This window comes from Podarcis muralis, chromosome 3 (assembly GCF_964188315.1).
Source record: "Podarcis muralis chromosome 3, rPodMur119.hap1.1, whole genome shotgun sequence".
Lineage (NCBI taxonomy): Eukaryota > Metazoa > Chordata > Lepidosauria > Squamata > Lacertidae > Podarcis > Podarcis muralis.
This window is the reverse complement of record NC_135657.1, coordinates 1,426,593-1,450,479: the sequence shown is the minus strand read 5'-3', so window position 1 is coordinate 1,450,479 and position 23,887 is coordinate 1,426,593. Positions and strand designations below refer to the sequence as shown.

Here is a 23,887-nt window from a genome sequence, read left to right as displayed (position 1 = left end):
CATTGTCATTTGAACCCATTGGTTGGGGTCCTTCCTTCCAGAACAGGAGAAAACAAGCTTGCTCTGTCTTCCATATCTGAAGATGGCTCTCATTTCATCCTTCAGTCTCCTCTTTTCCAGGCTAAACATGCCCAGCTCCCTCAAGTGCATCCAGGCCCATTACTCAAGTGAGCAAGCAGGGGGGTGGGACAAAGACTCTGCAAAGGACACCCAGGCTGTCTTCAAGGCCACATGCACGATGGTTGAAGGAAGGCAGCCCTTTGGCAGCCTTGCCCACTTCCCCTCCCAACGCTCTCCCTTCCATCGGAGGTGAAGCCGGTGTTCTGGTTCCCAGTGCTGACTACCAGTGGTCCTGGGGATGTTAACTATCTGAGGAATGGTGGGATCCTGCACCCGGCGGCTCCGGGGGCTGTGCACCTGGGTGTCCGGCTTGCGCTGGCCGCAGTGGCGGCTGGGCCTGCTGCCTCGGTTTCTGCGCCGTCACGTCTGAGATTCCTTTGCAGGGGCTGTCAGAGGCTCCTCCATCTGGCCTCCTCGCAGTGGGAGGGGCTGAGCCGAGGGGGCAACAAAGCCCAGGAGGGGGTCCGGGGCTAATCAGCTCCCGCCACACAACAAAAGCAGCCGCGCAGAAACCGCCACATCCCTCCCCGTGTGGAGGTGACCTCCTGCGCACGCATTGGCCAGCCCGAGGCAGGGAGGGGGCCGGCTATGAGGACCCCCCTGCCCATCCAAGGGGGTCTCCTTTTGTCTCTCCAAGTGGCTGTTGACTGAAGCCGCCGCCGCCTAACTGCCTGTGGCATCTTCTTTTCCCGCAGCCCCTCAATTTTGGCACCTAATACCCCCCTTCCCAGATTGATACCCTGTGCAAATAAATGGGTCTGGGGTGCAGCTGGGGGCTCCTCTCCCCTAGATCTGCCTTTGGCTGCGGACAAGGGCAAATCGTCACTCTGGGTCAGTCACCCCCCCTGCCCCCAGGGGTGGGTGGGAGGGAGGAGCCCCTCGTGGATGAGGGTGTGTCTCCAGGCCTCCCAGCACTGCCCCCCCAGCCCAAGACTTGGCCTCCAGCCCACTCTGGTGACAGATACCTGCCATGGGGTGCTGGCCACCGTGAGACAGGCTCTGTGCTGTCCTCTCTGGGGTGGCGCTGGGGGGCACAAGCCCAAGTTTACAGGGAGGTCCAGGAGAGAAGGCCAGGGTCTCGGCGCCCGGACTCCACTCCCGGAGAGCCCTGCTCTGACCCACTGAAGTAGCCCCCCTCTCTCAGAGAATACAAGGATCCAGTTCTGCAGAAACCCCGCACAATTTCTTCCTTTTTAAATCATTTTTATAGATTTCCCAATAAAAAACATCCAGTTAAATATCCAATCATAATACTTCAATTAAAATAAAAAACTTAAATCAAAAAGATCAAATTATAGTCCAAATTATGTTGATTAATTTCTCGGAGCGCCCCACGGTCTCTGAAGCGTATCTCCACCTCTTAGTCCTCCTTCTCCTGAAACCCAGCACAATTTCGTGCTGATGGCAGCAGAGGCGGGTCCCAGGCTGGCCTTGCTTCCCTGCCCAAAATAAACGCAGCATTTTAAAAGTTGCTAGATCAGGGAGAGCCAGCGGAGACACTTACCCTCAAGGAAGCTCACTGCGTGACCTTGCGCCACCTGCTCTCGCCCAGGCTGGTCTACCTCAGGAGGCCGTTGTGAGGATAAAAGGTGTGCGTTTGTGTGAGAACCTTCCGCCTTCCCTGTGCCTCCTTGGAGGGAGAGCAGCAATAAACAAAAGATGAAAGTAGATCGCATTCTCCTCCAAGAAATCCTATTCCACACTCCCTGCTCTCCCTCTTGTCTTCAGACGCGTGTGTAGGCCAAGGCTTAATTTGATCGTGTGAGCAGGGCTGTCTTTAGCATATGCGCCGTTAGGGTGCAAAGATCCACCCAGCATCCCAAATTTAGTTAATTTCGCGTGCATGGCGCATCTGAGAATGACAAGCGCCGTCGTTGAGTCTGAGAAGCGCCACCGTTGTGAATGACAAGCGTTGTTGCGGCGCATCTTTTGTAAATAAGCGTGCAAAGCCGAAAGTCCTTTAGTGAAACAGTAGGTATACATTTCGGTAATACCTAGGTATATATGTATTTTGTTTTTCTAGCTTGATCAAAATTATTTATTATTTCATAACAGGTAGATAGTTAAGGGGACATGGGTGACGCTGTGGGTTAAACCACAGAGCCCAGGACTTGCTGATCAGAAGGTCAGTGGTTCGAATCCCCGCGACGGGGTGAGCTCCTGTTGCTCGGTCCCTGCTCCTGCCAACCTAGCAGTTCAAAAGCACGTCAAAGTGCAAGTAGATAAATAGGTACCACTCTGGCGGGAAGGTAAATGGTGTTTCCATGCGCTGCTCTGGTTTGCCAGAAGTGGCTTAGTCCTGCTGGCCACATGACCCGGAAGCTGTACGCCGGCTCCCACGGCCAGTAAAGCGAGATGAGCTCCGCAACCCCAGAGTCGGCCATGACTGGAGCTAATGGTCAGAGGTCCCTTTACCTTTACCTTTTAGATAGTTAAGAGGTTAGGCAGCTTCAGCGGCGAGTGCTGGCGCTCCCCAGAATTCGGCGCCCGGGTGTCCCGCACCCCTTGCACTCCCGGGTAAAGACAGCCCTGGATGTGAGAGCCTCGTAACAAAAAAGGTGTCTCTGAGCATGGCCAGAGTGCTTCCCCCTGGACCCCCTTTGTGGATTGTCCACATGAGCTCTGCCTTATTGGGTCCCTGCCAGGTCTGTCCTCCCCTGTCCCCCCACAACTCCCAGGGTGTTGCCTGGGGGGCTCAGCCTGGACCAGAACAGAGCAGGAGCTCAGCCGCACAACCTGCACCCAGGACTCAAAGCATATTCTCAGTCCTGGGGCCCAGGAGGCGGAATCATGCCTCTGAGCATGCGCAAACCACTGGCCCATCTTGGCCGAGTAACCACCACACCTGACCTAGGCACACCTAACCGCGGCTTCGCTCTTCACGCTCCCAGAAGCCCTACAGGATGAGGGTGAGCGCACACTGACTCCCTTGACAACCTCCACCCATTGCCTTAAGCAGGGAGGGTCAGAATCCTGCTTCTCCACCCTCCCCTTTGCAAAAGGGTCTGTTGCATGACAGAAAAAAAATCCCCTTGACTGTGTCCTTTTTGAGGGCTGGAGTAACTTCCCTGAATCTTCGCTGGAGAGGGATTTCATTTGGCTCTTCTCACTGGTGTGGGGACAGTCCTCTCTGCACATGCCCAGAGGCACTGTCTTCTAGGTTCTCTGGGAGTTTTCTTGGCACTGAAAGCTGAGCCGTGGAGATCCTTGAGAGAGAATCCAGGGCCCCTCTGTGGATTTGTGAGGGGAGAAGGCAGTGTGGGGGACGCCTGGTGAGGTAGAGCTCAGAGGACTCAGAGCACGTGCAGAGTGCAAAAACTGGCCCTCGAGTAGGCAAAGGATTAGGCCTCACCCACTGTCAACACATCCGCATATTTCCAGTATGAGTGCAAAGAGTGATATTTAGCCTGGAGAAGAGGAGGCTGAGAGGGGACAACAGAGCCATCTTCACCTGTCTGAAGAGCTGCCCCATGGAAGAGGGAACAGGCTTGTTTTCTCTGCTCCGGAGGGTAGGACTCGAACTCGCGGCTTCAGGTCACAAGAAAGGAGATTCTGGCTGGACATCAGGGAGACCTTTCTGAGGGCAGGGGCTGTCCGACGGTGGAATGGTGATGACCTCTCCTTCCTTGGAGGTCTTCAAAAAGAGGTTGGGCGGCTGCCTGTCAGGAATCCTTTGGTTGTGATTCCTGCATTTCAGGGGGTTGGACTAGATGTCCCTTGGGGGCCCCTTGCAAATCCATTCTTCTGAGAGAGGTGGGGTACGGAGTGGGGCCTTCCTTGCCACCAACATTTCACCTCGCGACATTCCCAGATCTCCTGCCCATCCACCTCCTTCCACTAGGAACCCGTTTGCTGCCATTTCTGGATCCTGGCAGCGGTCGCTCAGTGGTGAGAGACGCGCCCTTTGCACATGCCCAGGGGCGCTCTCTTGCTTGTCGTTTCTGGGCTCGGCCAGGCTCATCTTGCTTGAGCTTCCAGAGGGAGCCTGCTGCATCCGGCTGACCCCTCGCAGCTGCACAGGAAGGGGGGCAGAGCCTGCATGAATGGCCCCCTCTGTCCGGCACCGTCGCTCCCCCCCCCCCCAGTGAACAAGGACAATGCCATTAGCGAGGGGCAGGCGTGGGCCGAGCCTTGGGAATCAAGGGCCCCCTTGTCTTTGGACAGCGACGGAGGCGGCTTTGCGAAGAGAGGGGTGGGAAGGGGGTCACGCAGGGAAACCAGTGGGGCTCCAGCAGCCGTCCAGCTTCCCAGACCCCTATCTGGGCTGTTGGGTGTGTCATCTCCGCCTCCCCCCCCCATCATGGGAGTCCTGGGGAAGCTGCCCTCTCTCAGCCCGCACGGTGTGGGGAGGAGCAGAGCAAGTGCGCTCAGAGCGTCGGACACGAGGGACCCGGGTTCGAATCACTGCTCAGCCATGGAGCTTACTGGGCGTGGCCTTGGTCTAGTCGCCCACTTTCGGCCTTGCCCGCCTCACAGGGTGGTTGTGGGGATTCAGTGAGGAAGGGGAGGACCAGGGGCTTTTTGGAGGAAAACGTGAGAGAGAAACACGGTGAATGAATGAATATTATGGGCTTCTCCTGGCAGGGGGAGATGGGGAGGGCTCATCTGCCCCCACCCTCTGGACAGGAGGGTGAAGCGGCTGCCAGGAGCCCCCCGTGACCAGCTGCAAATATAGTTTAATGACTCATAAAATTGTAGTCAGAGGGGACCCATAGGGTCATCTAGTCCAACCCCCTGCAATGCATGTTTAGGAAGTCCGTGATGCAGTGTCAGAGTCAAGCCAATGCCCCAAGCGTTTCCATGTCAGGAGTGTTACACCCCCCCCCCCCGAAAACATGTGTTTCCTCCTCCAACTTCCTCCCTCCAAATTAATTAATTAATTAATTAATAAATAATAATAATAATAATTTTATTTATACCCCGCCCTCCCTAGCCAGACCAGAGCCGTGCTCAGGACAGCTAACACCAATAAAATAACAGTAAAAACATAATAGGGGAGAAAGGGGGGGACCCAATTTAAAATACAGGTTAAAATGCAATTTAAAATGCAGCCTCATTTTAAAAGTAGCCCATAGATCAAAACCATAAGGGGAGGGAAACATAAGGGTCAGACCGAGTCCAACCAAAGGCCAGGCGGAACAGCTCTGTCTTGCAGGCCCTGCCAAAATAGGTCAAGTCCCGCAGGGCCCTAGTCTCTTGAGGCAGAGCATTCCACCAAGTCGGGGCCAGTGCTGAAAAGGCCCTGGCCCTAGCTGAGACCAGTCTAACCACCTTGCGACTTGGGACCTCCAAAATCTTGTCATTTGTGGACCTTAAGGTCCTCCGCGGGGCAGACCAGGAGAGGCGGTCCCATAGGTACGTGGGTCCTAGGCCATATAGGGCTTTAAAGGTCAAAAGCAGCACCTTAAACCTGACCCTGGACTCCACCGGGAGCCAGTGCAGCTGGTAAAGCACTGGATGAATGTGATCCCGCGGCAAGGACCCCGTAAGGAGCCTCGCCAAGGCATTCTGCACCCGCTGGAGTTTCTGGGTCAGCTTCAAGGGCAGCCCTGCTTAATTAATTGCCCACCCTTCACCCTAAGGTCCTAGGAGAAGCCCCCAGGTCCAGTCCTGGCACAGCCAATCCAGAGGCTCTTTGGGGAGAAAGTGGGGGGGGGGGAATATACATTTCACAAAGAAAACAAAGGTAACAGATCCAGCCCTTGCAGAGGATGGAGCACTGGGTGCCTGACTCAGAGTAGGGTCGCTTCTCTGGAGCTGCTGCCAACCTGGGCAGGGCAGGGAGGGAGGCCAGCAAGCTTCTTCACAGGGAAGTGAGAAGGGGCTCCCTGGCTGGAGGGATGTGAATGGCAGGAGGAGGGGGGTACATGTGAAAAGGATCTAGGAGTCTTGGTTGACCACAAACTTGACATGAGCCAACAGTGTGACGTGGCAGCTAAAAAAGCCAATGCAATTCTGGGCTGCATCAATAGGAGTCTAGCATCTAGATCAAGGGAAGTCATAGTGCCACTGTATTCTGCTCTGGTCAGACCTCCCCTGGAGTACTGTGTCCAGTTCTGGGCACCACAGTTCAAGAAGGACACTGACAAACTGGAACGTGTCCAGAGGAGGGCAACCAAAATGGTCAAAGGCCTGGAAACGATGCCTTATGAGGAACGGCTAAGGGAGCTGGGCATGTTTAGCCTGGAGAAGAGGAGGTTAAGGGTTGATATGATAGCCATGTTCAAATATATCAAAGGATGTCACATAGAGGAGGGAGAAAGGTTGTTTTCTGCTGCTCCAGAGAAGCGGACACGGAGCAATGGATCCAAACTACAAGAAAGAAGATTCCACCTAAACATTAGGAAGAACTTCCTGACAGTAAGAGCTGTTTGACAGTGGAATTTGCTGCCAAGGAGTGTGGTGGAGTCTCCTTCTTTGGAGGTCTTTAAGCAGAGGCTTGACAACCATATGTCAGGAGTGCTCTGATGGTGATTCCTGCTTGGCAGGGGGTTGGACTCGATGGCCCTTGTGGTCTCTTCCAACTCTATGATTCTATGATTCTATGATTCCCTTGCTGCTCGCCTGGGGATGCTTGCTGCTCGCCATAGGTGAGCAGACGAGAAGCCCGCTGCAAGCCTCTGCTGGTGAGCAAAGCGGCCTCTGCAAAAGGCTTCCTTTCGCAGGGGGAATGTTCAGGGGCAAAACGAAACAAGCGCAATGCGTTCTGCTGACCTCCACAGTGTCGAGGATGCTGAAGGGCCAAGTGGTCAGCTGCTTGGAGCGACGAAGGTCCTTGCAGGCTAAAAATCCCCTTAACCCGGGACTGTGTTTTGCCACTGGCGGCTGAGCTCCAGGGTTATAGGCCAGCGGTTCAGAAGTAGGGCAGAGGCTGCAGGGAATGAACCCGGGTCCTTTGAATCATAGCATTGGAAGGGACCCCCAGAGGCATCTAGTCCAACCCCCTGCAGTGCAGAAGTCTCAGCTAAAGCATCCATGACAGACAACTGTCCAATCTCTGGTTAAAAACCTCCCCTCCACACAGAGCAAGTTCTCTACCTGGAATAACAGGAGCTTGTCAGCAAAGAGTTTGAAAAATCAACAAATTCTTTCTCTTTTTCCCCCATCTGTGGCTCAGGTGTTAAGAGACCTTTGTGTTTGTTTTCCATTTGCAGGATTTGTGGCACTGATAACAGTGGTGTGCTTTTTATTTTGAAAAAAGTGTGTGTGTGTGTGTGTGTGTGTGTATTCTTACTACCATGTTACGGAGAAATCATTTCTGAGCAGGGATCTTGAGAAACACCATTGTGAGAGGCGCCTGACCTAATTTTGACAGCGAATGGGGCGAGAGTCGTACTGGTAGGCAGCGTAGCCCGGCTTCCTCCGGGAACGACTCTGTGAGGCTTGGGAGATGTGATTCTTCCTGGCAGAACAGTCTGGTGGAGGAGGCAGCGGCAGCATCCTGATAATGGCAGCGGGAGGGGGGGGACGGGGGGGACAGTGCTGGGCAACAAAGCCCATCTCCTCCTCCTCCCCCTCCATTTCGCTGGCATTCAAACGGAAGGCTGTTGTTGTTGGACAGCTTTCGGCTCTGCTCATATTTTGCTCCCTCCTTCCTGCGAGGAAGCGTGCGCGGAGCGTTGCGGTTGTGGAGGAGCAGGGCGGAAGCGCAGGAGGCTATGGAGGGCATCATCCCAGCCAGGCCTCTGGAGAAGGTCAGCTTCTCTTTGGTGGGAAAGTGGGGCTTGAGAACCTAGAGCTGGTGTCAGGAAGAAGAAGAAGAAGAGATTGGATTTGATATCCCGCTTTATCAGTACCCGAAGGAGTCTCAAAGCGGCTGACACTCTCCTTTCCCTTCCTCCCCAGAGGAGGCAGGGCTGAGCCGGGTTCTCAGGTGGCCGAGGGCGTTCCCTGCCATCAGCAATGCTGGGAAGGAATAAGAACTGCAGAACAAATGGTGCAAGGGATGGCTCAGGGTGCAGAATTCACATTTCCCCTTGCTCTGTTTTGTGTACATGCAAGAGGTACACGCAGCCCCATGCTGGGAGCATCCTGAGAGCCCCATCGGTCAGGCCCACTGAGCCAAGATGCCTGGCCCAGCCAGCTGCTTCATAGAATCATAGAGTTGGAAGAGACCCCTGAGGGTCATCTAGTCCAACCCTGGCAGGAACCCCTGGCAGATGGTCCTCCAACCTCCTCTCTCTCTCTACTGTACCTTCCTCTCTGGCCCCTGGCGGCTGCTCTTAACGCAATTTGCTCTTTGAAAACACATTTGCAGGGCAGGTGTCCATTCCATGGGTCTAAGATACACATCTGGGCTGCATCCAGTGACGGTGTGCAGTGTGGGTAAATGATTGGCAGGGGGGCGGGGCAGGAGGATCCATGGCCCTGCCTTGCAGTTCGTCCAGGCTGTCGGTACCATGCGAGTACAGAGACCACAACATCAACACAGGGAGATCTTGGGGGCTGGAGAGGAGGAAGAGGCATTTGTCAACACGAGAGATCTTTGAGCAGAGCATATCCGGAGGGAAAAGGTGGGAGGAGAACCTGTTGCCCGGCAACCGACTCCGCTGAGCCTCATTGCAGGGAATTCTCTTCTCCAGAGCAAAGATCTGCAAGGCACCTCCTTTGGTGGCATTTAGGCAGGATCCGTTACCATAGCTCCCCATGTTCATCTTCGCCCCACAAAAGGGAGCTGCGGTGGTTGCTCTCTTGGATTAGAATTCCAAAATCACAAGTTGGCAGTCATCTGCACCCCGACACACACACACACGCCAGCTTCCTCCCTTCATGCCCAGAGTGGGCAGGAGACCAGGAGGTCTTCTTTTGTGATGCCACCCTCCGTGCTGGACAGCCTTGCTCCGCCAGCCAGTGGCCCCTGGAAGGCTGATGTCCTGGACTGGCTGGATGCTGAGGAGTGGTGGGAGGGCACCAGTTGGGGAACCCCTAAAGGAAGAAGGCTGAGAGCCAGGGGGTTGGTGGTGGGGTGATATTGCCTGGTCAGAGGGAGCAGACCGGGAGGAGAAGGTGCCGGAAGCAGGAGAGACAACAGGATTCAGTGAGCAGGAAGAGTCTGTAGCAGAGAGCAGTGCAGATTCAGAGGCAGCAGTTAAAGCAAGAGGCCAAGGGGCAGAAATCAGTCAGGCTGGTGAGGAAGCCAGGGGGTCTCCCCCTCCTGCTGCAACAAGCTCTCCTCCCAACTGGTCTCCCAAGGCCAGGAGAGATGAAGCAGGAGGGGCAAAGACAGAGACATGGGCGTAGTCTCAGATTCCTTGGGAAGGACCTGGGGTGGGGGAGGAGAGTGAGGCAGCTGTGGGAAGGCAGGGAACCTCAGTCCCCACTACTGCCCCATAGGGGCAAGATCTCCCGGGATGAGCTGCTGTGCTCTAGGCCTGGCCTCCTGAGTAGACCTTGTTTCCATTAATAAAGAGTTGGCTCCACTTACGCCGTGTGATTATTGCTGACCTGCTCCTGAAGGAGCGTCTTCACCCCCATCGTTCTGCCCAGACACTGAGATCCAGCGCCGAGGGCCTTCTGGTGGTTCCCTCACGGCGAGAAGCAAAGCTACAGAGGGCCTTCTCGGTGGTGGTGCCCGCCCTGTGGAATGCCCTCCCACCAGATGTCAAAGAAATAAACAACTACCTAACATTTAGAAGACATCTGAAGGCAGCCCTGTTTAGGGAAGCTTTTAATGTGTGACACTTTAATGTATTTTTAATCTTTGTTGGAAGCCGCCCAGAGTGGCTGGGGAAACCCAAGTCAGATGGGTGGGGTACAAATAATAAATGATGATGATGATGATGGTGATGAGTGGCCGGCCGGACTGATAGCTGCTTGCATGCAGAGGGTCCTGGGCTCAGCCCCCACGGCGTCTCTGGGTTAAGGCTGGCCACCCCACCCCACCCTGCCCTGTCCAAAACCCTTGAGAGCTTCTACTGACCAGTGTCCTAAGCGCTGCTGAGCCGGGTGGGCCCAGAACGGTCTGACCTGGCCTAAGGCCGCTCCCTGCGTTGCGGTGCCGGTCGCCTGCCCTGCCTGGGTCTGGGGAGGTGATGCCAATCAAAGGAGCTCTTTGGGCAGCCTCAGCTGCGAGGAAATGTCGGCAGCGCTTGTTTGCCTTGCCAGAGTAGCCGAGCTGATGATGAGCTCAGACCCGGGGTCGTTTCTGCCTGAAAGCAAGGAGTGCCCTTTTAAAGGCTGGAAGTAATTTTCCACAATGTTATCAGCATGCTATGAAGAGGAGCTGGCGTAATAGGCAGAGAGCGACCCAAGGGCCTGTAATATCTGGGAAATTAATTCCACGCCGTCTCAGTTACGGCCTTTCGAGGGTGGCTGCTTTGTGAGCATGCAGCCCCTCTCCCATTTTTGCACACGGGCAAACCGCGACAAGCTCATCTGTGTCATAAGTTGCCCAAGGATGCTGCGAAATCTCAAGGAAGGGCTGGCTGGCAGGGGAGTCTGCCAGCGCTGCTTGGAGCTCTCCACCATTCTACCTAATGATCCTACTTTGCTTTAGGGAAGAGAAGTGTCCCCAAACTGCTTTAGGTCCCTCCCTTGGTTCCATAAACTCACCCCCAGTGCCTGCCCCACGGAAAGCATCATTCAGAATAGCATCATGCACCAAGGCAGATGGCAACACTGTAAAATTCAGAACGATGAATTCCACATGGATTCAAAATCCCATTAAAACTATTTAGCTTAGTTAATTCAACATAACTGATGAACTTGATCCCGTGAAACCAGTTTTCCAAAGTCATTTCCCCCGTTGCCTCCTATCACCGCCCCCCCCCCGAGGTAATTCCATCACACAGGCACCCCTAGATATCAGGAAGAACTTTCTGATGGCAAGAGCTGCTTGGTCTATCAGGACAATTAAGCTTGTATAGCTTTCTTCCACTCTGAAGGATGCAAACAGAGAACAAAGTTTCTACAGATTAAGCTTCACCGAGCTAGAGAATGCATCCAGAAAGGAATTGTGAAAGTGTCCTATATGCCAGGGAAAGAAAGACCTGCCGATGCACTAACCAAAGTTGTTAACAGGGAGCAACTCGCTGTGTTGTTGTTGTTTAGTCGTTTAGTCGTGTCTGCCTCTTCGTGACCCCCTGGAGCAGAGCACGCCAGGCCCTCCTGTCTTCCACGGCCTCCCGCAGTTTGGTCAAACTCATGCTGGTAGCTTCGAGAACACTGTCCCACCATCTCATCCTCCGTCGTCCCCTTCTCCTTGTGCCCTCCATCTTTCCCAACATCAGGGTCTTTTCCAGGGAGTCTTCTCTTCTCATGAGGTGGCCAAAGTCTTGGAGCCTCAGCTTCAGGATCTGTCCTTCCAGTGAGCACTCAGGGCTGATTTCCTTCAGAATGGAGAGGTTTGATCTTCTTGCAGTCCGTGGGACTCTCAAGAGTCTCCTCCAGCACCAGAATTCAAAAGAATCCATTCTTCAGCGATCAGCCTTCTTTATGGTCCAGCTCTCACTTCCATACATCACTACTGGGAAAACCATAGATTTAGCTCGCTGTATATGTACATAATATGGGACGTGGGTGGCGCTGTGGGTAAAAACCTCAGCACCTAGAACTTGCCGATCGCATGGTCGGCGGTTCGAATCCCTGCGGCGGGGTGAGCTCCCGTCCTTCGGTCCCAGCTCCTGCCCACCTAGCAGTTCGAAAGCACCCCTAAGTGCAAGTAGATAAATAGGTACCGCTTTATAGCAGAAAGGTAAACGGCGTTTCCGTGTGCTGCTCTGGTGCCGGTTCGCCGGAGCAGCTTCATCACGCTGGCCACGTGACCCCGGAAGTGTCTCCGGACAGCGCTGGCTCCCGGCCTCTAGAGTGAGATGAGCGCACAACCCTAGAGTCTGTCAAGACTGGCCCGTACGGGCAGGGGTACCTTTACCTTTACCTTTACCACTGTACTGACATGAAGCTTGGTTCCATAAACTCACCCCCAGTGCTTGCCCCACGGATAGCATCATTCAGAATAGCATCATGCACCAAGGCAGATGGCAACACCGTAAAATTCAGAACGATGAATTCCACATTGATTCAAAAACTACTTAGTTTAGTTAATTCAACAAAAGTGATGAACTTGATCCTGTGAAACCAGCTTTCCAAAGTCAGTTCCCCCGTTGACTCCTAGCACACACACCCCAGGTAATTCCATCACACACGCACCCCTAGATATCAGGAAGAACTTTCTGATGGCAAGAGCTGCTTGGCAGTGAACCAGGTGACCTCAGAAGGTGGTGGGCTCTCCTTCAGGGGAGGTTTTTAAACAGGTTGGATGGCTGTGATCCCTGCATATTGGGGTTGGACTAGATGACCCTCAGGGTCCCTTCCAACTCTAAAATCCTGTGATTCTATGGGTGGTCTGGCGGAGGATGCTTCTTTCAAGGGTGCTTCCTGCAACATATTCCAGGGAGAGAAGTGGGAATGGAAACAAAGCATGAGATAATGTTTTTAAAAGACAGAAAGGGAGGGGAACCCCAATTTATTGGTCCCCGTTTGATGGATGAAAAGCTTTCTTGTGTAATGGAAGACAGAGATGAGTCCCTGACGGGGGCTGCTCATCATCCCATCCAGATGATCTCCAGACTACCAACCACAAGGCATCATTTAGCATTTAATATTGTCTGAGTCTCTCAATCTGGGAGGGAGGAGGGGAAGGAAGAGAGATGAGAAGATGAGAAATAGTCAGCCCTCTGTTGAACTGAGAAGCCTTTTTTAAAAAGCCCAGGATGCCCTTCCACATCACAGAGAATGCTGAAACATGACCCCTGGATTGCACAAGGGCCATGTGGTCCAGTGGGTGGAGCACACCCTTTGCATGCAGAGAGGTCCCAGGTTCACCCCTCGCACCCCACACGCACCCCACACCCTGCCCCACACCCGTCTCTCTAGGGAGGGCTGGGAAAAGACTCTTGCCGGAAATCCTGGAGAGTGCTTGAAATTCAGGGCAGGGAATAAATCCTGTTCCATTTGCCTTCCTGGCTCCTTGGCAGCTGGCCTTTGGAATTCCCACTTCTCCAGATTTTGTGATGTGGCTCCCGACCAGATAGGACAAAACCAGGCAGAAATGTGTGCAGCGGGGAGGAGCTGCGTAAAATGCGCACGGTGGCGACAATAACTGTAGAAGCACGGGTGGTATTAGCAGGCATTGCTTGCGAAAGCAAAAATGTGTCTGTCAGGGCAGCGGCGTAGCGTGGGTTGTCAGCACCCGGGGCAAGGCAAGTAATTTGCGCCCCCTAACCCGTGGATTTGCGCCCCCTAACCTGTGGATTTGCGCCCCCTAACCCGTGGATTTGCCCTAACCCCAGATGTTGCGCCCGGTGCGGCCGGGCCCCCCTGCACCCCCCACGCTACGCCACTGTGTCAGGGAAAATGGCACACAAAGAGGCATGGCTCTATGTGAGTCTCTTTTTTTGTGAGTCTTTTAAAAACAGTCCAAACCGTTGTAGAATTATGCAGAATTTAAACTTGGGAAAATGAGGAACAGAGAGGAAAAGAAATTGAACCATCCGGTTTGCTTTTTGCTTGTCCTTAAATCTCCTTTTCTGAAGGACTGTTCTTCTCCGACCAATCCAAGAGAACCTTTTATTAAAAAAGAAGAAGGGAAATATAGATATCTCTCCCCGCTGCAGTAAGGCTCTCTGGACCAGCACTCATCCCAAACTTCTCTCTGGGCCTTGATAATCAGAAGCAGCTTCCCTCCCACAACTGCATCACCCAAAGATCGTGTCTGTTCACAGGAAAAGAGACATGCACACGCACTCACACAGAGAGACATCCCAGCTTGTTCCAATTATGACAGCAGCAGTTATGCTTTTGTTCCAAAAGCACAACACGGTCGCTTCATGCAGACTGGCAATGCCTAAACCTCCTGCCACAGTCCTATTGTACTGCCAGGGAGAGAGGGGAAGAGTGTGTGTGTGTCTTTTGTCTTTAGACAAATTCATAGAGGAGAAGGGCTCTCAGTGCCTACTCTGCTCTGCCTCCACCTTCAGAGGCAGTAAACGCTTCTGAATCCCAGTTACTGGAAACCACAGGAGGGGAGTCGCAGTGTTAGAAACCCAAATATATAATTGGATTGCCAAATGGCACCCTGAACTTAGGTTATGGTTGCCAAAATAGAATCGGAACCTCTAAGTGTCCCTATTTTCCAGGCACGTCCCTGATATAGAGAAGCCATCATGGTTTCTGATTTAATGTCCCGCTATTCCTTAGAACCATTACCTCCTGGCAAATAGAAGGGGAAGAAATGGAGGCAATGAGAGATTTTACTTTCTTGGGCTCCATGATCACTGCAGATGGTGACAGCAGCCACGAAATTAAAAGACGCCTGCTCCTTGGGAGAAAAGCAATGGCAAACCTAGACAACATCTTAAAAAGCAGAGACATCACCTTGCCAACAAAGGTCTGTATACTTAAAACTATGGTTTTCCCAGTAGTGATGTATGGAAGTGAGAGCTGGACCATAAAGAAGGCTGATCGCCAAAGAATGGATGCTTTTGAATTCTGGTGCTGGAGGAGACTCTTGAGAGTCCCATGGACTGCAGGAAGATCCAACCTCTCCATTCTGAAGGAAATCAGCCCTGAGTGCTCACTGGAAGGACAGATCCTGAAGCTGAGGGTCCAAGACTTTGGCCACCTCATGAGAAGAGAAGACTCCCTGGAAAAGACCCTGATGTTGGGAAAGATGGAGGGCACAAGGAGAAGGGGACGACAGAGGACGAGATGGTGGGACAGTGTTCTCGAAGCTACCAGCATGAGTTTGACCAAACTGCGGGAGGCAGTGGAAGACAGAAGTGCCTGGCGTGCTCTGGTCCAGGGGGTCACAAAGAGGCGGACACGACTAAACGACTAAACAACAACAACAAATTCCTTAGAACGTCCCTATTTTCATCAGAGAAATGTTGGAGGGTATGGAGTTATCTGACCCCCGAGCCATCTGAAGGCAGCTTTGTATAGGGAAGTTTTTTTAATGTTTCATGTTTTGTTACGTTTTTATATATGTTGAAAGCTGCCCAGAGTGGCTGGGGCAACCCAGTAAGATATGTGGGGTATTAATAGTAAAATTATGGTTATGGGATGAGATGTCCCTATTTTCATCAGGGAAACATTGGAGGGTATGTCGAATGCCTAGGTGCCTTTGTTTTTTATTTTGCATAGGAGTGTTGTTGTTGTTGTTTTCATTTCTATACCGCATTATATTTGAAAGAACAAGTCTCAAGGCAGTTGCGTTCTTTTCAGGTTGCGAACGGGCCTCCGGAGCGGATCCCGTTCTCAACCAAAGGTACCACTGTAAAACAATCCAGAATAAAACATAATCAAGCTTCAAGGAAAATATTTCGGGTCCATCTCTAAGCGACTCTTTGCTTTCTCCATTTGCCAGCCTGGCACCCAGAGATCACCATGCGGTTGCCATCAGACCTCTGCCTGTCACAAAATGCGCCTGGCGCCTGGCTGATTTCTAACATTGGAGAGATGGCATGGTGCTTGAATCCTTGCAGCTGTCCTCTTTGGAGCATCTTGTTGAACAGGATGCTGGACTTGACGGGCCACTGGCCTGATGCTGTTCTTCCCCCTGAGAGCCAGTGTGGTGTAGTGGTTAAGAGCAGTGGACTCGTAATCTGGAGAACCGGGTTCGCGTCTCCGCTCCTCCACATGCAACTGCTGGGTGACCTTGGGCCAGTCACACTTCTCTGAAGTCTCTCAGCCCCACTCACCTCACAGAGTGTTTGTTGTGGGGGAGGAAGGGAAAGGAGAATGTTAGCCGCTTTGAGACTCCTTCGGGTAGTGAAAAAGCGGGATATCAAATCAAAATTCTTCTTCTTCTTCTTCTTCTTCTTCTTCTTCTTCTTCTTCTTCTTCTTCTTCTTCTTCTCTGCCCTTCACAGAGGGAGGAAGGGAAAGGAGATTGTTAGCCGCTTTGAGACTCCTTCGGGTAGTGATAAAGCGGGACAGCAAATCCAAACTCCTCTTCTTCTTTTAATGCATCCTTGTGAAACTGAATAAGGATGTTACGGGACGGTGTGCGTTCGCCTTCCGAGATGGATTTCTTTGGGTCTCCTCCAGAGCAGAGGGCGCATGTGCTGGGTCTGTTAGTGCCAGGCTTCCGCTGTGAGTGTGCCTCTAAGTGCAAATAAGTGTGTAATTGGCAGAGGTGTGTTTACGGCGGCATGTGGTGCCGGCGGTTTCCAGTTTCACTCTTTAATCCATTTAGTTAGCCTGCTCCTGCTGCCGCAGGGGCCTCCCCCCCCCCCCCCCGGAGCCAGATGTCGGTGAAATTGCAACGCAGGCAAGGAGGAGAGGCGGGCAGAAACCCTTTCAGGCCACCCCCCACAACACCCGCCTGCCCTGGGAAGCACCCCTGGGAAGGAGGGAGGCTTCGATGCATAGAATAGCCAGTGGGGGGGAGCGAGAAAGAGTTACAGCCTTGCCAACGGAAGCGCATTGGCTGCTTGTGGTGACCTATATAAGTGTGCTAGATGCAGGATATGTAGAGCAGTAGGCCCCCTGAGCTTGCAGCCAGCGAGCAGCGAAAGGCGCTCAGGAGGCCTCATTGCTTCCTTCCCCCAGAGGCCCCCCACCTGGAGACCCTCCCTTCCATGCTGCTCACAGAGGGTCTTCCATCCATCCATCCATCCATCCATCCATCCATCCATCCATCTCCTCCTTGTGTGTATCTTCATTTAGGTAAAGGTAAAGGTACCCCTGCCCGTACGGGCCAGTCTTGACAGACTCTAGGGTTGTGCGCTCATCTCACTCTAGAGGCTGGGAGCCAGCGCTGTCCGAAGACACTTCCGGGTCACGTGGCCAGCGTGACAAAGCCGCATCTGGCGAGCCAGCGCAGCACACGGAAACGCCATTTACCTTCCCGCTTGTAAGCGGTCCCTATTTATCTACTTGCCCCCGGGGGTGCTTTCGAACTGCTAGGTTGGCAGGCGCTGGGACCGAGCAACGGGAGCGCACCCCGCCGCGGGGATTCGAACCGCCGACCTTTCGATCGGCAAGCCCTAGGCGCTGAGGCTTTTACCCACAGCGCCACCCGCGTATCTTCATTTAGCGAGCCTCTAAAGACAACAAAACATGGATATAGGTAGAGAGGAGGAGAAAACCCCCAAACCAGAAATCTTAGGAGGGAAAATTAAAAGAGAGATAAGAAAAAGGAATAAGGAGGACTTCCAATGGTCCATCGGCCGATATGGTATATAAAGGTTATTCAAAATGTTCAGTCCAGGATCACGTCCAGCGGTTCTTCAATCTGTCAGATGGTGTTTCAAGTGAAACAATTTTTTAAACAAAGCAAGTAAATGCACAGATGAGTAGCACTCCAAACCCTCTCTCCCTCCTGGAATTTATCCCCAGAGACCAGTGGGACTTTTTGTTCCCTCGCTTCCTTGAGTGGCCGTGTCTGGAAGAGTCTGTCTTGCGCAAGCAGCTGTTTCATCCAAGGTGGGCAATTTCCAGAGAAAGCTTATTTTGCTGGTGAGCCGAGTTGGACCGTAGCAGCAATAATCCCACAGATTACAATACGCAGAAATTGGCTTACCTCCAAGGGCTCAGTTTAACGGGATTGTGCATCTGTTGGACGGGAAGTTTGGCCTAATGGATCGGCGAAATCTACCTTGTTGCAATTTAAACTCACTGATGCACATCTTTTGCCCGGGAGAGGGGGTGAACAGCAATTCCCCACTTCCTCATCTTTCTATCATCCTTTTATTTGAAAAGTGTCAGCATATCTGCACACAGACACTCCTTCTCTGAAGGCAAAACATTTTCCCGCTCCCTTGACGCAAGAACTGGCTAGAGTCAGCAGATGAAACAGGGGGCTCCTCTGGACAACATCCTTATTAAGCCTTCATCCTGATGTCTTTATGGAGTGGTTATATGACAATGATAGATAGATAAACTTTATTCGCATTAGCCAACAGCCATAGCAACATAAAACAAGCAATATACAATGGTACCTCGGGTTACATACGCTTCAGGTTACAGACTCCGCTAATCCAGAAATAGTACCTCGGGTACTATTGCTTCAGGATGAGAACAGAAATCGGGCTCCGGCGGCCCGGCTGCAGCAGGAGGCCCCATTAGCTAAAGTGGTGCTTTAGGTTTAGAACAGTTTACGGTTAAGAACGGACCTCCGGAACGAATTAAGTACTTAACCCGAGGTACCACTGTATACAATTTAAAAAGACAACAATGGGTAAAAAGGACAATCAAATGACCAAGGTTATCGTTCATTTAGTGGCCCTTAATCTCATTGCACCCTCGATCAACCTAGCAACCTTTGCTGTTGTCTGATCATTTTGATCTGATAAAAGAAAGACCAATGTGGCCTCAGATGGGCGGCCTGGGATGGTAAGTAAGAGTGGGGTGATGATCTCGTTCCTCAGATCTTTATAAAGGGGACAGGACAGGAGAACAGGAGCCACTCTACCATCTCCACAGGGGCAGAGTCGTTCTCAGTTGGAATCTTTTGGTATCTGCCCTCAAGTACGGCAGAGGGCATCCCATCCCATCTGGCCAGTGTGAAGGCATATCTATATTTTGGGATGGTTAATTTATACAAATATGGTGCCAGGGAATCAAACTGAGAAGGGGGGGGGGGAGGCATACCAAGGACAGAGTTTCTTTATAATGGCCAGATTGTTCTGTTGCTCTAAGTCCTTCAGACGCTGTCCAATTAGCCTTTTTACTTTAATAAAGCCCATTGTGAGAAGCTGATGTGGGTGGAGTCCACAGGAGAGGAATTTTTGGCGCACAATTTTAGACCACGCACTTTTATGAGGGTCTTGTGTCACTAAGGGCAGTAGACCGGGTGGATTATATGACAATGAGCATCCCTCTCCATTTGGTTTGGGGGTGTTATCAGAAAAAATACTGCTCCTTTTCCCTTATGGGGTATTTCGGAGCCCATATAGAGTCCTTAAGTGGGTTCTCTATCAGTAGGAGAAAACAACAGACTCCAACCAGAGTATAGTGAAAAACAAAGCAGCTGGTAAGCCTGATCTTTATTGAACTGTTGCAACAGGGTCCTCACTCCCCACACGCAGGAGGGAGTAGAGGAACCCAGAACATTGGTGTGCAAGCTCTTATATAGACTTTTGAAATTGCCCACCCGGTAGTCCAAGACCACCCCCCGAAACATCATACATACATCACAGAAGGAGGCGGTCTACAGCAGAAATCCTGTCTTCCAGGATACCTGATGATGGTCACTGATTGCCTTACCTGGGCAGCCTGGTCGTTCTTTTGTGATGGTTAATACTTCAGTTCCTGAATCCAGGTCACAGGCTCTCCTTATTCATACACAAATACGCCCTTAAGACAGGAGTTGCAAGCAAAAAGAGAAAGGGAAGGCTTTCTCCACTTCCTCCCTCCTTGCAGAGAAATATATTGAGGTCAGTTTGTGAGAGTCAAAATGGCTCCAGGATTGTTCTCCTGTACTATTTCAGACACATGGTTTATATACTTATGCATGTGTTTGCCATGTACATTTATGAACGTTTATTTTATACTTGGGACCTAAGAATTCTTATAACAGAGGTGTTCTGGTGTCTTCTCGTTACTCGTTTGTTCACCCAACATTTTGCAATGCGTTTCCACCATCATTCCCAAACTGCAAAACATTTGTTTCTTCTTTAAAGTGCTTCATGTTTCTTAACCACAAGAGGATCTCTCTTCTCCTTCTATACCTGTTAAGCTTACTCAGTCTTGAGTGAAGTACTTTCTCCAAAGCTTTTTGAAAGGCTGAGGCCAATTGCACCACCTTCCATCTATTTGCTTGTTGACGCTCTCAAAGAACTCAAACAGGTTCGTGAGACATGGTTTCTTTACCCTTGTGGAAGCCATGCTGCTTCTGCTTTGGCAAGCCTTGTTCTTCGATAGGCTTCATAATTCTACCATTAAGGAAGTCTTCCACCCCGGCTGGGGCCGCTGGGAATTGGAGCCCAACAACCTTCTGGAGAGCTGCAGATTCCCTTCCTTGGAACAAAGGAAGCTGCTTAAACTAAGGGAGCCTCCAGATTGTCTGTATTTTGTGGGAGAGATTCGGGAGCATCCCAGAACTTTAAAGGTAAAGGGACCCCTGACTATTAAGGTCCAGTCGTGGCCGACTCTGGGGTTGCGGCGCTCATCTCGCTTTATTGGCCGAGGGAGCCGGTGTACAGCTGGTCATGTGGCCAGCAGGACTAAGCCGCTTCTGGCGAACCAGAGCAGTGCATGGAAATGCCGTTTACCTTCCCGCTGGAGTGGTACCTATTTATCTACTTGCACTTTGACGTGTTTTTGAACTGCTAGGTTGGCAGGAGCAGCGACCGAGCAACGGGAGCTCATCCCGTCATTGCGGGGATTCGAACCACCGACCTTCTGATCAGCAAGTCCTAGGCTCTGTGGTCTAGACCACAGCGCCACCCGCGTTCCTCCCAGAACCTTACATGCGTGCAGTGGAGTAAGAGCACTCTGTCTGGCAGTAAGAGCCGTTTGGCAACAGAATGGACTCTCCTTCCCTTGAGGGTTTCAAGCAGAGGTCGGATGTCCACCTGCCAGGGCTTCTTCAGCTGCGATTCCTGCATTGCAGGAGGTTGGTCTGCATGACCCTCAGGGCCCCTCGAGCTTTACAACGCTATGATTCTGCGATCCCCACCAAATGGGCTTCTGAGGCAGCCTGGCTCTAAATATAGCCACCCGTGTGGGAAGCAGCCGAGCCCGTTGACAAAGGCCAGAGTGAGGGGACCGAGAAGGGGTGGGTGATGGTGGCCAGGCTTATCCTCTGCCGGGGGGGGGCTTTTGATGGGCATGGGGAGCGCATGTTTGCTTTCCCAAGGCCCCTGAGATGTTATGAGAGTTGACAGGGACCTCCTGTGGGAGAGGAGGGAGGGAGGCGGATGTTTCAAGAGGAAGCTGGTGGGCTGTATCATCCCCCAGGAGCTCGGCAGTCTCTGACAAGGACTCTGCCCGATTGTGCGGGTGAGCTGCGCTGCCTTTTTTTGCTGCTCTTCCTTCATTTGGGGAAAATCCTGGAGTGGAATCTGATGCTCACTAACCATAAGGCGATTATTTCTCAGGATGCCAAAATATTTGGGGCCAGGCTATTCTGGCACATGAAGAATTCATTGTTGTTCTTGTTGTTGTTTGGTCGTTTAGTCGTGTCCGCCTCTTCGTGACCCCCTGGACCAGAGCACGCCAGGCACTCCTGTCTTCCACTGCCTCCCGCAGTTTGGTCAAACTCATGCTGGTAGCTTCGAGAACACTGTCCCACCATCTCGTCCTCTGCCGTCCCCTTCTCCTTGTGCCCTCCATCTTTCCCAACATCAGGGTCTTTTCCAGGGAGTCTTCTCTTCTCCTGAGGTGGCCAAAGTCTTGGAGCCTCAGCTTCAGGATCTGTCCTTCCAGTGAGCACTCAGGGCTGATTTCCTTCAGAATGGAGAGGTTTGATCTTCCTGCAGTCCATGGGACTCTCAAGAGTCTCCTCCAGCACCAGAATTCAAAAGCATCAATTCTTCAGTGATCAGCCTTCTTTGTGGTCCAACTCTCACTTCCATACATCACTACTGGGAAAACCAGAGCTTTAACTATACGGACCTTTGTTGGCAAGGTGATGTCTCTGCTTTTTGAGATGCTGTCTAGGTTTGTCATTGAAGAATTCATTACTATTGCCATTACCTGTTCATTACATCTGTGCCCTGCCTTTTTCTCCAAAGAGCTCAAGGTGGCGTAACATGGCTGCCTCCCTTATGTAACCCCAACAACCACCCTGCGAGGTAGGTTATGCCGAGAGGCATTGACTGGCCCCCCAGGTCACCTCGTGAGCTTCATGGCTGAGTGGGGGACTTGAACCCAAGTCCTAGTCCAACACTCTGTCACTATGCCACGCGGGCAGCTCACCACATGGTTAACACAGCAGGGGGGCAGATTGGCTGGAGGTTCTCAAGTGGGAAGGAGACAGGCATCGCTCGGTTCAAAAGGGCTTCCTGGTGGATTTTGCCAGATCTCAGAAACCCTCAGAAATGCCGCAAGTCGATCCCCTGAGGTGGCTGCAGTGGCCATTTATTTATATTTTTTAATTTTCATTTATTGAATTTATATATTGCCCTATACCTGGGGGTCTCAGGGCGGTTCACAGAATAAAATCAAGATATAAAACCACAAAATACGTAGTGAAAATAAAAAGTACAACCCAATAGCCCCTCTCCTCACAAAAACACATTTTAAAAGGACATAGGATGTCAGTCAAATGAACCAAAGGCCTGGTTAAAAAGGAGCGTTTTTGCCTGGCACCTGAAGGTGTATAAGGAAGGTACCAGGTGGGCTTCCCTGGGTAGAGCATGCCACAGACAGGGAGCCACTGCAGAGAAGGCCCCGCTCTCGTGTTGCCACCCTCCAGACCTCTCAAGGAGGGGGCACGTGAAAGAGGGCCTCAGAAGATGATCTCAGGGTCCGTGTAGGTTCATATGGAAAGAGACGGTCCTTGAGGTATTGTGGTCCTGAGTTCATCTGCAACCTCTTTGGTTTGGCACTTCCTCGCTGGCACTTCTTCCTCCCTGCTCCAAAACATCACACCTGATCTGCTTCCTTGGAGGTTTTTAGGCAGAGAAGAAGAAGAAGAAGAAGAAGAAGAAGAAGAAGAAGAAGAAGAAGAAGAAGAAGAAGAGGAGGAGGAGGAGGAGGAGGAGGAGTTTGGATTTGATATCCCGCCTTTCACTCCCCTTCAGGAGTCTCAAAGCGGCTCACATTCTCCTTTCCCTTCCTTCCCCACAACAGACACTCTGTGAGGTGAGTGGGACTGAGAGACTTCAAAGAAGTGTGACTGGCCCAAGGTCACCCAGCAGCTGCAGGTGGAGGAGCGGAGACGCGAACCCGGTTCCCCAGATTACGAGACTACCGCTCTTAACCACTACACCACACTGGCTCTCATAGCAGAGGTTGGATGGCCACCTTTAGTTGAGATTCCTGCTTTGCAGGGGGTTGGACTAGATGACCCTTAGGGTCCCTTCCAAGTCTACAATGCTATGATTCTGTGATCTTCACAATCAAAGCCGAGTGGCTTTCTTCAGCCCACATCTTCCCTAGTTCTCTGCCCATGGAATCCTGATGTCCCTGAGTTGCCCCAGCTCAGAAGTTGAGTTTTCCTTTGCAAAGAAAACAACTTCTCTGCCCCCCATGAATGGACAGAGAGCGCCAGGGGGCAGGTTCACATGCCCTCATGGCTCCAGCCAGATTCCCCTCCGTGGGTTGTGTGTGTGTGTCCCCCATTGGGGGCTGCTTTCTCCATGCAACCCCACCCCCCAGTCCCTGACTGCCTTGAAAGCCACTTGCCTGCCAGCCTTCCAGGTGGGGGCTTCCGCCGCTGGGGTTTGTGTGGGGAGGGGGCTGCTCTGGGCAAGAAAGGAAGGGTGCCTTGCAAGCTGGGGCTGCAGCTGTCCTGCAGGCGGCGGCGGCAGCTGTGGAGCCCGACAGCTGTGCGGAAGGGAGGGAGGAAGGGAGGAAAGACGGAGAGACGTGGTCCTGGCGTTGGGCCAGCCCAGCGTGGGATGTGTCAGGACCAAGGCCTGGGAACAGGCGCCCAAGGGGGCACAATGCCCACAGCTCCTTCCTCGCCAGAGGTCGGCAGGCCAGCTGGGCATGCCCTGCGCACGGGGGGGCAGTGGCTGGGGGCATTCTTTTTTTTTTTTTGGAATATTTTTTATTAGGAATTTCAACATAATTTATCAAAAACACACCATCCTCATTCCTTCCCCATTTTTTCCCTCCCCAAAAAATAACACCCCCCCCAGACTTCCCTCAGCTC

At 52.2% G+C, this 23,887-nt stretch overlaps 1 protein-coding gene across 2 annotated transcripts in view; it reads left to right on the top strand.

The window, feature by feature from the left end:
• The window catches only part of KIF3C (kinesin family member 3C), a 44,108-nt gene that overhangs the window by 2,401 nt on the left and 17,820 nt on the right, over positions 1 to 23,887 (top strand). The gene's annotated exons all lie outside the window — the stretch shown is intronic.